Raw genomic sequence first — 12563 nt, 5'->3', positions numbered from 1 at the left:
TTACAATGCAGATGCTGAGTCAGCAGGGTTGGGGGAGAGCTGTGATTCTGCATTTCTAACCAGCTCTCCGCTGGCAGTGATGCAGCTGTTCTGGCAACACCTTGAGTAGCAAGGCTATAGATACTTTTTTGCTCCTTAAATGTGAGAACCACTGAACTACCTGGAGTGGGGTGCTAAAGATAAAAAGAAGTCTTTCTCTGTGAAAAAAGGCCTTAAGAATGTTCATTCCCCTGTGTTGAATGTGGAACCATGCCCCTGCTCCTCTTTTTTTCTGCTTCATCAACTTTAACCTATTCAACTTAAACCTATTCATTGTGGTTTAGTTCACCCTGATTCCCAAGCAAGTTTTGACAAGGGCAAGGGCTGTAGGAATAGCCTCTTCCAAGCCCTTCCTGGGACCCAGCCATGACTCCTGGTGTGATGGACTTTGCCAAAGCTCTTTTGTTGATGTGTAATCTGAGGCTTGCAAAATACAAAAGACTTCTTCATAGGATATCTGTGAATATCTATGGTGGAAGTTCTGGTGCCCATGTCCTTTTCTTCTGGACAGACTGAGCTGGCATGGTAAGTACAGTGTGGTTAGAGGGCCCCTGCCATTGGGATTTGACTAAAGTATTGTATAGATGACTTCTAATAAGCAGAATTACTGAATGAAGACTAAGTTTCCCTTTTCACCTTCACTTCTGACCACAAGAATGAGAACCTGAATGACCCATGAAACTCTCTTCTATGGCCTCTTCCAGCCTACAATGTCCTTCATTCTCCCACAGGCCTTGCCAGCACTGTTTTCCTACTGGCACCCCACATTTGAGATGGCTTAGTAAGTCTATAGCTGTGGAATATAAGTTTCTGTTCTTATACAGCACATTGGTTTGTTTGTAGGCCACATCCGCCATTTGCTCTCCATAAACTGTATGCTAACGTTGGTAAGTAAACAAGCCAGTCATGCTCTCTTTAGAATAAAAAAAAATCCATACTGGGTATCAGTAGGGCTGCTGAATATGACTATGTGTTGTGAAACTCCAGAGGATGTGATTCACATTTGCAAATGGCCCTCCTGAGGTTCTGCAACGTGGTGGCCCTAATACTAACATACTTGCAAAAATCATGAAATTGGAAGGCTAGTCTGTGTAGTAGGGGGATACTGGTTAGAGGAAACAGCATGGGGAAAAAAAGAAACATATTGAGGCTACTCAAGTTTTTGTGCAAAAGAAAGTGTGTTTTCCCTTACAAATGACCAAAAATTTGAAAATAAGTGATAAGATTGTATTAGGACTCTTAGAATAACAGAAACTTAAATCAAGCCAATTAAATAAAAGGGGAGTTTACTGGCCTATGTAATCCAAGAAAGGATTGATCAGTGAAATGTGGAGAGAAGAGTGATACAGTTAGAACCAGGAACTACTATAACTAGAGATTCAAATGCTTTTAGAATTTTTTTTTTTTTTTTTTTTTTTTTTTTTTTTTTTTTTGTCTCTGAATGTCAGCTTCATTCTCTCTGCAGGCTGCCTTCCTCTGTGTGGTAGAAAACATGGCCCACTGATAGCTCCCAAGTTTTACATTTTAAGTCTTTCATTTCTAGACACTGATTCTCTGTCTTGGGTCCAATGTGCAGAATCCCAAGGGAAGGCTCTGGTTGGCCTGGCTTGGACCAACTGGCTGTGGCCAGGTAGGCAAGGTCTTGGAGAAAAATGGCAGTTCTTCTATAGGAATCACACAGTTAAAATGGAGTTAAGTTTGGAAAAATTCCCAGAAGGAAAGTCTCCTGGGCAGGCCACATAGTAAATGTCCACTATGAAGCTCATTCGTCCTTCTAGATACACTGTAATCTCAGGGGATTGCTATAGACCACATGAAATCCCATCCGTATTCAGCAAAAATGCAGCTCTCTTCTGGCCTGTGGTTTCACTAAAGGCTTTACCCTAATGTTGTTAGAAGGGGCAGTTGTATCACAGCAATAGTTGCTTATTTATTCACTGTAGTGACAGTTACATTTCATGGAGCAGCTGCTGAAGCCAAAAATGTTCAGCAAGGGCAAAATGTGATAAAAGCTCAATGCAATTTGCTTGTGCATTATTAAGTTTTAATTTTTGGTTCAGGAATAAATTTTGTTTTCTGTAGCTATTTTCAACTTGTTGCTACAGTTGAAAAAGAAATGAATTACTCCCACTCTACCAATTAAACTGGCTGGAAAACCCTCTTGGATTTAAGACCTGAATTAACTTTGAGTAGAAACACAGGCAAAGTAGAGTTTATTTGGGGGTGGAAGTAGGGTCCCACTTGTGCTAGGGAATGAATTTACAGTGGAGTTCACTTTTCTGTATCACTGTTTCTTTACCTGTAAAGTGAGAATAGAATTAACACCTTGCTGTGTGGATCAAATGAATTAATGAATGGACGGCACTTTGAATGTATAGCACTAAATGTTAGCTAGTGTTGCTATATTGTTAATGCAATATTTTGTGTTAAATGAGCAATTTTTTAGTCAATAATCTTATTTACAAATTTAAGAAGTAGAGTTTATTATAAAGCTACATTAGACGACGTCATGGGCAAAAGGTTAAGTATAGGGATTAAGTATAGGAAAACCCCAAATAGACAGGAGTCAGGAATGGATATAATCTCTCTTTCCCCGAGGCTATGTGGTTTCTTACCCCTCATTCTCAAGGTTGCTTTTCCATTCTCTTCTCAGATCAGCTTCTTCTCTATTCTTGCTTGCTGCTCTCATGGCCCATGCTAGAACCTACTCATGGCTTTGGTTTTGCCCTCAGACCTACATAGTTCTTAGTTCCAGAGCCCATCACAATTTGGTACATTCTCAGTGTCAGTTAGAGTCTTGTTAGAGAACAGCTGACCAGCCCTTGGCTTTGGATAAAATGTTCCATTCTGGGATATCCCATGAGCTATGATCAAAGAGCAGAGGTGTTGAATAAAACCACCTGGGCCTGTCCCTTCAGCGAGGGCTAAGATCCAGGCAATTGCCAGAGAGAGGACTGTGGGCAAGAAAGATGTCTGAGACCATGTATACTACAAACGGTTATGAGTGAAATGAAAGTCCTTCCTGTTATAAATCCTGAGGATGGGAATGTTTAGTGCTCCGGGGTTACCATGCTGGTGGGGGTGCCAAACATGGTGTTCTAGAGGTTGATACCAAGCCACTCTCTAGACATAAACATGTCAGCGGGGTTACATCAAAAGATGATCATTCAGGAGAACAGCTCTTTAACATGTGTGAGCCTCAGTTTCATCTCTAAGAGTGTCTACCTCACAGGGTATTCGGATTAGGTGAGGACAAGCATCGTATATCTAAACAAGACACTTGGCACCCAGTAGGTGCTCAGTAAATGTTATCACCTTCTCTTTTCTTTTCCTCCTGCTTATGCATTGCCCACTGTGGAAATACATCCATCTGAAACAGGCAATTGAAATGATTTTCCTATTTTGTTGTACTTGAAAATAAATGTAATTATTTGTAAGTAATTGATTTAAATAATGTCTATCCAAACACCTTACTAGATTTTTCCTGTTTCTGATAGTAAAAGGAAAATCAGAACCACTTAATACTTTTTATTGATTTCTTGAGATAAATGCTGGTGTGACTTTGCAAGTGTCGTTTGTGTATTGAATTTGTAATAACGGACTACTTCAGGATTCTCTCCTAGTATGCAGCTGTCTCTGTAAGATGGTGGTGTTGTCTCTCAGACGCAGCCACCTGGAGAGGCAAGCATTTCCTAGGCTGCTTCCTGATCTCCTTCAGTATTCAGATAAGAGCACCTGGCTCTTTTACCTTCTTAGCCCCCCGATGACACGCTGTCTTCTGGGTGAAGCGTTCTTACTCATCTCAAGACTCATGTGTGCAACTCTGTTCTTAATCCTCTCTTCTCTTTCCTCTGTGCCCTTTCCTCTTCTGCAGTTTTCACCTCTCCCTTAGGCCACGAAGCACTGACATTTGCCCTCATCTTAGGAAAGTCCTTGCAAACCTGCTGTCTTTTCCAGCTACCCCTATTTCTCTTCCTCTGCCGAATTTCCACAAAGCACGGTATGGGTTGATTTTCCCTGCTTTCTCATGCCTCTGTCACTCTCAAACCGATTGACCATGATGTTTCAGCCCATCCACTCTACAGTTCTGCTCTCCAAAGCCATTATGGTCATCTAACATTAAATCATATAACCTCCTAATGTCTGATATTGGTTACCATCTCTTTCTTGCTGAGATTTGCTATTCCTTGGATTCTATGATGCAAGGCTTCGCTGCTTATTTTCCTGCCTCTATGTGGACCTCCTATCCTCCTTGCCACCTCATATTCTATTGGTTTCTTTTCTAGGACTTGACATCATTTATTAACTTACTTGTGCAGTGTGTGTCTGCACTAGACCATAAGCTGCAGGAAGGCAAGGCCCATGTGCATCTTGTTCACCACTGCAACCCACTGATACTACCTTTCTCCTTGTCTCTGAGAATGCGTTTGTCTCCTCTCCCTCACCCTCTCATCTAACGAGGCACGGAGGCCAATTCTACCTCCAAGTTATCTCTCAACTTGATCTGTACATTCCCATTTGCACTGCGCAGCTTGAAGCTCTCATGATGGCTCAGCAGAGTTGGCTGGGGGATGAGTTGACAAATTGGTATCCCTGCTTCCAGCCTATCCCCACGCCACTCTGTCCCTTGCACCGCTATCAAACTGACCTTCCTAAAACACAGCTTGGGTCACCTCACACCCTGCTGTGGACTTCAAATTCATCATAATAGGTTACTGAATCAAGTCTGTATTCCTTTCCCTTCATATGCTGCTCTCAGTTTACCTTTGATGCTTCTCTCCTGCTGCTCCCTATCCTGCTGACTTGTGTGCGTATGAGAAACTGGGCTGCCATAAGCCTGCAAGGGAGGGGCGATGGGTCTACCTTATATTTCTCCACACTAGTGTCCATGCCACTCTAGAGGCCCAGGTTGCACCTACTTAATTGGGAAGGTGAGGCAAACTTAAAAAATAGTATCTGTAGGACAGACTAGAGAAACACAATAGCTAAACACACACAATATACTCAATATACTGTTTTATTCAACTTGGAATGAATATATGTGACTCTGGTGGCAGGATTAAAATAAATGTCTCAAGATTGAAATAGACAGTAAAGAACAGTGGTTGAGCACATGGACTCTGAAACTAAACTGACCGGATTTGAGAAGCAGTTCTACCATTTACTAGCCATGTAACTCTGAGCAAGCCACTTAAACCCTCTGTGACTCAGTTTTCCTCATCCGTTAAATGGGGATGATGGAGTTGTGAAAATCACATAAGCGAATACATACAAGATGTTTAAAAGAGGGTCTGGCACGTAGTAAGCCCTATATAACTTTTAGGTATTAGTGGTATTGAATCAACAAATATTCATCAAATATATGCAATGGGCAAGGCATTATATAACCTTATAGGATAAGGTATGAGGAAGAAAAGGGGGAAGGAGAAGGTGAAAGTGGGAAAAAATGTCTAGGATAATTCTCATTTTTCTGGCTTGCACAGACACCCAGTGAAATGGATACTGTTCACTAGGGAAACACAGAAAGAATAGCAGGGAGTAGAACCCTATGTGCTTGAGCTTTATTTATAATTTCCATTGGTCTATTCTTAGCCCTTTTCAACTAGCCATTACTTCTCAAAGTGGGGAACACACAAATGTATATATTATTTTGAAATAACTTTAAGGACCAAGAAGCGCATATCTTTAGGTAGGTTCGAAAAAGATTTTAGAAATAGGAAGAAGGTTTAAGGCCCATATTCCTATTCTAAACAGTCCCCAAGAGAAACCATTGGTGAAATGAGAAAATGCACCAGATGAGGATAGGATAACGGTGGGCTCGCTCTACTTCCTAGAAGTGAGGTATGACGTCAGCACCTGCTTTCCCCATTTCTCCCCATTTCCCCATTTCTCTATGGGCCCAGCCAGGGTCATGATCTAGGTCTGAGCTGCCTAGTTTCTGTTTTTCTAAGTTAAAGCAGCCAGTGTTTAGAGATAACTGATAGAACAGTAGTGACAGATATGGGGAGTTTGTATTGTTATGAATAATGATTAACTATCACTTCTTAGCACTCGTGTGCAAGATATCGTATTAAGTATGCTAAGTAAGTGAATATCAGTGCAAGATGGGGCTTACCCCCTCACTGTACAAATGAGCAAAGTGGGGTCACGGAGATTTCATAGAATGCATAAGATCTCACAGCCTGTTATTGTTACTAACAAGCTGGCAGTGCAACAAGGCTGACGAGGAACCAACTGGACACTATGACATCATTCCGATTCCTCGATCTTTTTTCAGATATTGATAAAATCAAGTGATTTCTACACCTTGTGTCTTCTCACAATTTAACTAACTCTGTACCTGACAATCTTTAAAAAGACAAAGTATAATTTTCAGAGACAGTAGTATGTCCTTTTGAACCCAACCCACTCAGGTTTTTGAAAAACATGAACATTGCATTGAGCTGAATTATTTCTTTTTTTCCCCCTATCTTGATCCTCATGTATATCTCTTTTTAATACTCCATTTAAAATAATGTAGATAGAAAAATGGTGATGGCATCTTGTCTGTGTGTGTGTGTATTTGTGTGTAGTGAAGAAAGAAATCTACCTAAAATTTCCACCCTCACGGTGGTTTGTGAACCCACACCTTTTCTTCCCACTGAAGTTAAAGAAAGAATAATCACACAAGTCTGGGGGGTTATTCTCCCGCTGGCTAAAATGGCCTGGTAAATACCCTGAACAATCTCTCCCCTCTGTTATCTCTGAATCCTCTCACATGCTCCGCGTTCTGCTTCTGGAAAACCCAGATGCTCTGGGCTCTGGCTTCGTCTCTGCCTAACATCTGATTTGAAACACTGCACTGAAGCCATCTGCTGTATTTGGGGAATAAAGGCGTGGGGGTGAGCAATGCTTTTACAAATGTGTCCAAATAGGGCAATCGAGAGAAGGATAATAAGACGGGGTTGCCTGTTTGGTGCCGAGCCCTCTGATCGGCTACCCGGCAATTTCTCAGGGTATTTGCGTTCTCTGCCTCACGCCAAGCTTGCCTCGGCTTGTGCATCTCACTGTTCCTTGGCAGTACAATATCTGGAATATCCTCTGACTAAACTGAACATTTTTAATGGCGAAATGAGAATTCTGAGGTTCAGAAACAGACTGTGATGGATTGAAAAGTTGCTATTCTTGAAGGATGCGCTTGAGTTCCTCAGCATCCTTTGTGACATGCATATCTGGAACAGCTATGATTCTTGTTTCCTTCCCTCACCGTGGACCCATTTCCAACCGAGCTGGATGTGTGCCCTTTCCAGCTCTGCGCGGGGATTTTGGTGGGCTGTTTGCAGGTTTTATTGAACATCTGTAAATCCTCAGCTTGGGTATGCTTCCAGCTACTACTTTAATCTGTTCCTGGGATGCAGCGCTCTAGGTTTTTAGCAGAGGGGGCTGGGGAGACATCTGTTCGCTGCTGCAAGTGGAAAATCGAATGGTGAACTCAAGTTTCCCATGCGCGAGGGAGCATGATGAGGAGCCCCTGTGGAACCTCAGTTACCTTCCTTAGCACACTACGCTCTCTTTTTCCAGAGAAGTGAAGTCTCTGAGAATCATGTTTTTCAAATTATCGTACATGAAGCATACAGGGCTGCATGGGGCAGGGAAATCATACATAATTTTTTTTTTTCAAACATTCTTTCTGCAAGAGGAGTCTGAGAGTAGGGAGGCGTCTGTGGGGCTCACGGAGACACCTCATGGAGACAGGGTGAGTGAGCGGGGAGAGGATGGGAAGGCGGCTGGCATCACCTGGGGCGGAGGAGGGTGCCGAAGGATCGGGCGGGTGGGCACAACGGGAAACCACGCCAACCAACATCTGTGCTGTGTCTCTGTGCCAGCTCTTGGTGCTTGACTCCTCATGGAGGCTGGATCTGTGCGCAGCCAAAACCTGTTGCATTGCTGGCTTGTGTGTGAATTTTCCAAGGCTTTGGCTCACATACTCTGCAGCCTGTCCACAAAGCATGCTGGTTCCACCCCACAAGAAAAGCGACTCACTCAGAACCCGCTGCTGTCCCAGCGTTTCTCCTGGAAGCTGTGTTTGTCTCTGGATGGTGTCGGGTGTGTTGATTTCCACCCGACTTTTCAGCATGTTTCTGTCAGTCTCTCAGGAGTGAGTGTTTGCTGAGATTTTTTTTTTAATCATTCTACAGACATGTGAAATACTCCCACAGTTTTTCACACAATCTGGGAAGTTCAAATATTCTTCTCTAATCTTTGAAGACACTGATCGTCAATTTAGAACTTGAAAATCCCAAAATCTCAAGTCAAGAAAAAAGTTTTTCTTCTAAAAACAACAACAACAAACCATTAATCAAACCCGCTGGACATTTAGGCCTCCCCACTTCCCTCCACCCCTTAAGAAAGGACACTGCAAGAGTAAACTGAAGCTACTTTGTGCTGACCCTGGTGTTTTCTTGCTATCATCTGAATACTTAAAAAATGCGTATGTTAATGGGTTTGCATTGATAACCTCCTCTCCTGGCAGGAGTGCCCAAGGAACTGTCCTTCTTTTTTTTTTTTTTAATTATTATATAAGTGGGAAAACTTCATTCGTTTCTTTCAAACCCAGAAAGAAGACCCCCAGACTGACAGTTTCAACTTAATATATGAAAATAATAACACTAATGAATGTCATTAACTGACCACTCTTCTGGGCCAGACCCTTTATGAATGCTGCCTTCAATCCCACAACATCCCTTCAAATCATTATTGTCATCCCCATTTTTGAAAAATAGAAAAATCAAGGCTCCAGGTTACGTGAATTGATTAAGTTCACATAGCTGCTGAGTGATGGGGTTGGAATTTGAACTTGGCTCTCTCTGAATCCCAATCTCATGATCTTTACTGATGTCTTTCTCCAGCATGAACTGCATTCTCTGAGAGGACTAAGAATGTCAAGCAAATTGTACTTGAGAGACATTGGTAATTAAGGCAGCAGAGGTAGTAATCACAGCATTTGCTTATTAATTACAGAGCAGTGGCCTACTAAACGCAGGAACCGTTACATGCATTATCTTACTGAGTTCTCCCAACTGTAGAGCCTGTCTTCCTCGACCTTTAAGTTGCCCTAACACGGTGATACACCTTGGAGTCCTTGGAAAGTGCCAAGACACAGCACAGTCATCACTGCCATTGCCCAAGACCCGGGTTCCAGGATACTCCTCCTTCATGCCTGCCCTGCTTCTGTTTGGTTCTAGTCCCCCAGTCTCAGCTCCAAAGAATATCCCTTTTCACTTTCAACCCTGCTTTCGTCTTTTTGATATATTAGCTGCTATTGTTTGTCTCTGCTGGACCCCCAACACCAAAGACTTTGGTTGCCACTCACTCTGGTATTATTTTACTGATCTGGTAGGACAGCCCGCCCAGAATCAAATTAAATTGGAAGGTCAGGTCAGCTGGGAAGCTGTCAGGGAGGAAGCCCTACCCAGACTCAGCTTAAACTGGGAGGTCAGCTGGGTCATTTCCTAGGGTGTCAGTAATTCAGAGCACTAGAATATTCCTGGGCTCTAAACTATCCGTGGAAATATGAAAAGATAGAGAAAAATGATATTTCTGGAACTCCTCTCAGGGTTAGGAAACCACAGAGAAGCTGCTTTGGAGGGGAGGTGATGAGACACTGAAGGTAAATTCTTGAGTAGTTTAGCAAGAGCCCAACTGCTAAGAAAAAAGGGGAGATAGAATTTGATAGACAGCAGTTGTTCTTTCTCATCTCAGCCCTCAACATCTTCCATAGATAGTGTCAAACAGCTATTTTTTAAAAAAATAATACCTGATTAAGGACCACCAAATTGTTAGCTTGCTAGGTATCCAGTACATCTTGGTCTAATGCTAACTCCCAACAGTTCCAGAATCTAGGTGTTAGAATTAGGTTCCTTGGCTAGTACTCAAGTACCAGTTCCTCCTCCTGTGAAGCATATTTAGACTAGTTATAGACATCACCATCATCATCGTCATCATCACATTTTCAGATGAGGAATTCTGAAAGTATTTTACCTATAAAATACTCAAGGTTTTTCATCCAGGAAAAAGTGATGGCTTCTAAAACTACACCTTGAAAGGGAAACTAACACTATTCCAAAAATCTAACAGTGGTCATAGAAGACTAGAACTGGTCTTCCATATTTTCTGTGAAATGAACTGCCTCTGTATCTCTTCCTAGTATGTTTGGAATGCTTCTTTCTCTCTTTTGTTTCCCATTGATTTAAAGTAGGCTCCATGCCCAATGTGGAGCCCAGCGTGAGGCTTGAACACATGACCCTAAGATCCAGACCTGAGCTGAGATCAAGAGTTGGACGCTTAGCCGACTAAGCCACCGAGGCACCCCTTGGAATGCTTATTTCTTAAAAGCATCCTAACTTATGCTGAGAGAAAGTGAGTTATATTACTGCTTGTTCTAGAATATGTTCTCGATGACGAATAATAAGCACATATGTATCTATAGTGATGACACTTAAAGGACATTTTTATATTCTTTCTCAATTGCTTCCATCTGACCAAGAGTAACGTTGGGTTCCCTTGGTCGAGGAGCATTTCCATTAAAGTGTCTGAAGGGTTCTTTTGTTTAGGGCTAAATAACTGAGGGGGAAGGAACTCAAGATGACCTAAGAAGTAAACGCTACACATTACATCAAGAGTGAACTCAAATTTAAATATATTTTTAAAATTCAAACCATATACAGGCATCCCTGTGGTATGAGAGTTCTGATGCATTCTGGGGGCTCTAGATTGGAGGTGGTTTGGGGTTGGTGATGCCCTTCTTCAGCCACTTTTTAATCCCTCCTCCGTGGCTGTGTCTCATTCACAACAGACTCCATGGCTGCCGGGGCTGGAGGCAGCGTCCTGGGGACGTCTCTAGGAGTGCTGGTCCTGGTTGTTAGCTGAGTTCTGCCCACTGGATTGTTAAGAGAGAAGTCCGGGGTCCATGTGGACTGCAGGGCTGGTTGCAAAGTCATGGACCCACTGAGGCAATGTAACACATAGCTCGTCTTTCTTTACCCGAAGAGTAAAGCGTGTTTCTCTCTTTGTTCTACCTGTTGAAAATTAACAAAGAATAATAATCTAGGGAAGACCCTTGAAAATAAAAAGAAAGAAAAAGAAAAAGAAAAAGAAGAACTAGGAAGGAAAGAAGAAAAAAAGTGAGGCGGAGCCTAAGAAAGCAGACCCAGACCTTTGACCCTTGCTTCAGCCACCCGTGCTCTGTCATTATCTCGTTTCCTGTACTGAAGTTCTTCTGGATCAGATTTTGATTGAAAAAGGAGTCTACGACAAAGATGAAAAAAATTAAAAACCATTTATCTTGTTCAGTCCCTTCATTACACACATGAGTAAAACGTGCTCTAAGCAGGCTTTAATAGCTAGGAATATCAGAAATACCATGTATTGTCTTCTCTGTTTGGGGCTTGGTAAAATATATTGTGCATTATAATGATGACCTGTTATGACTAGCTACATGGAAGTTAGATATCATCTGTATTCACACAGTCTTTCCAGAAAATATTACTCCCATCCTGTGGCAGGAGTGCTCCATTCCCTTGTGCGGGTGAGAAAAATTCCTTGGGAATAATAATATCTTCTCCCTTAGAAGTGCTTCCTGTATTGCAAAGTTGCTGCCATATGGTTCCTGTAAAGGTTCTGCCAAAATCCCTGTGGTTCTCGCAAGAGCCTCTACCTCCTCTGTTCTTTTAATCTCCTGCTGTGGCGGCAGACATGGGAGAGACAGACAAGCTGCAAAGGGAAGTCGATGAAATGAAATTAAAGCCCTACAACTGTGTTTGTGTCAATGTAGATGGGGGTCCCCCCTCCTCGGTTTGCTTGCAGAGGTGGGTGTGAGAACCTATAGGAGTGTCTGGAAGAGATCCTGCGGAAGTCATTTTGCCCAGAGCTGGAGGAGAAGCAAAAGGCAAGTATCAAGTCTCTGGAAGGCCCTGGTGGGGAGATAGCGGAGGGGGGTGGGGGCTGGGGGTGGCATTTCAAGGGGGACAAGCTTCGTGGAATTTTTACTTTCTAGAGGGAAGAGAACGGTAGCTGGAGGCTGGTCTGCATTTGTAAAACAACATACAAGACTACCATTCCTGACTCTGTTCTGGCAGACGGGGGAGAAACAGGCTTGGTGCCCATGTGGGGACTGTTTTTTTTTTTTTTTTCTCCTTTCATGATGGCTTTGAGTCCCTTCTGTTTCTTGGTGAGCTGTGTTTTGGTTGCTAAGTTGGGTGTGGATTTGTTTTGTATACCTGCACGTGCATAGTTTTTTTTTTTTAATCTTTAATAATAACTTATGTGGATCATCTGTTTCTATTTTGCTATCGCTGTTCAAAGTAGGTAAGATGAAAACAGAATTTTGGTATCTGCAACTCATTCCGAAAATTGTACTGAAGAAATAAAATTCCTAGCCTGGGCTTGTTGAGACTGACAAGCCCATTGGGGTTTATGTTTCTGACCTAATATCACTTCCTTCCCAGCTGTCGAGATGTGGACCCATCAGAAGGTTTGCCACATGT

At 42.5% G+C, this 12563-nt stretch overlaps 1 long non-coding RNA gene across 1 annotated transcript in view; it reads left to right on the top strand.

The window, feature by feature from the left end:
• Nucleotides 1–11959, top strand: part of LOC131504335 (uncharacterized) — a 65210-nt gene extending 53251 nt beyond the window's left edge. Inside the window, exon 3 of the long non-coding RNA XR_009257930.1 lies at nucleotides 11852–11959. This is a non-coding gene — a long non-coding RNA (uncharacterized LOC131504335). The remainder of the gene's footprint in view (nucleotides 1–11851) is intronic.
• Nucleotides 11960–12563: the final 604 nt, after the last annotated feature.

Source organism: Neofelis nebulosa, chromosome 2 (genome assembly GCF_028018385.1).
Source record: "Neofelis nebulosa isolate mNeoNeb1 chromosome 2, mNeoNeb1.pri, whole genome shotgun sequence".
NCBI classification, from domain to species: Eukaryota; Metazoa; Chordata; class Mammalia; order Carnivora; family Felidae; genus Neofelis; species Neofelis nebulosa.
This window is presented reverse-complemented; position numbering and strand designations above follow the sequence as displayed.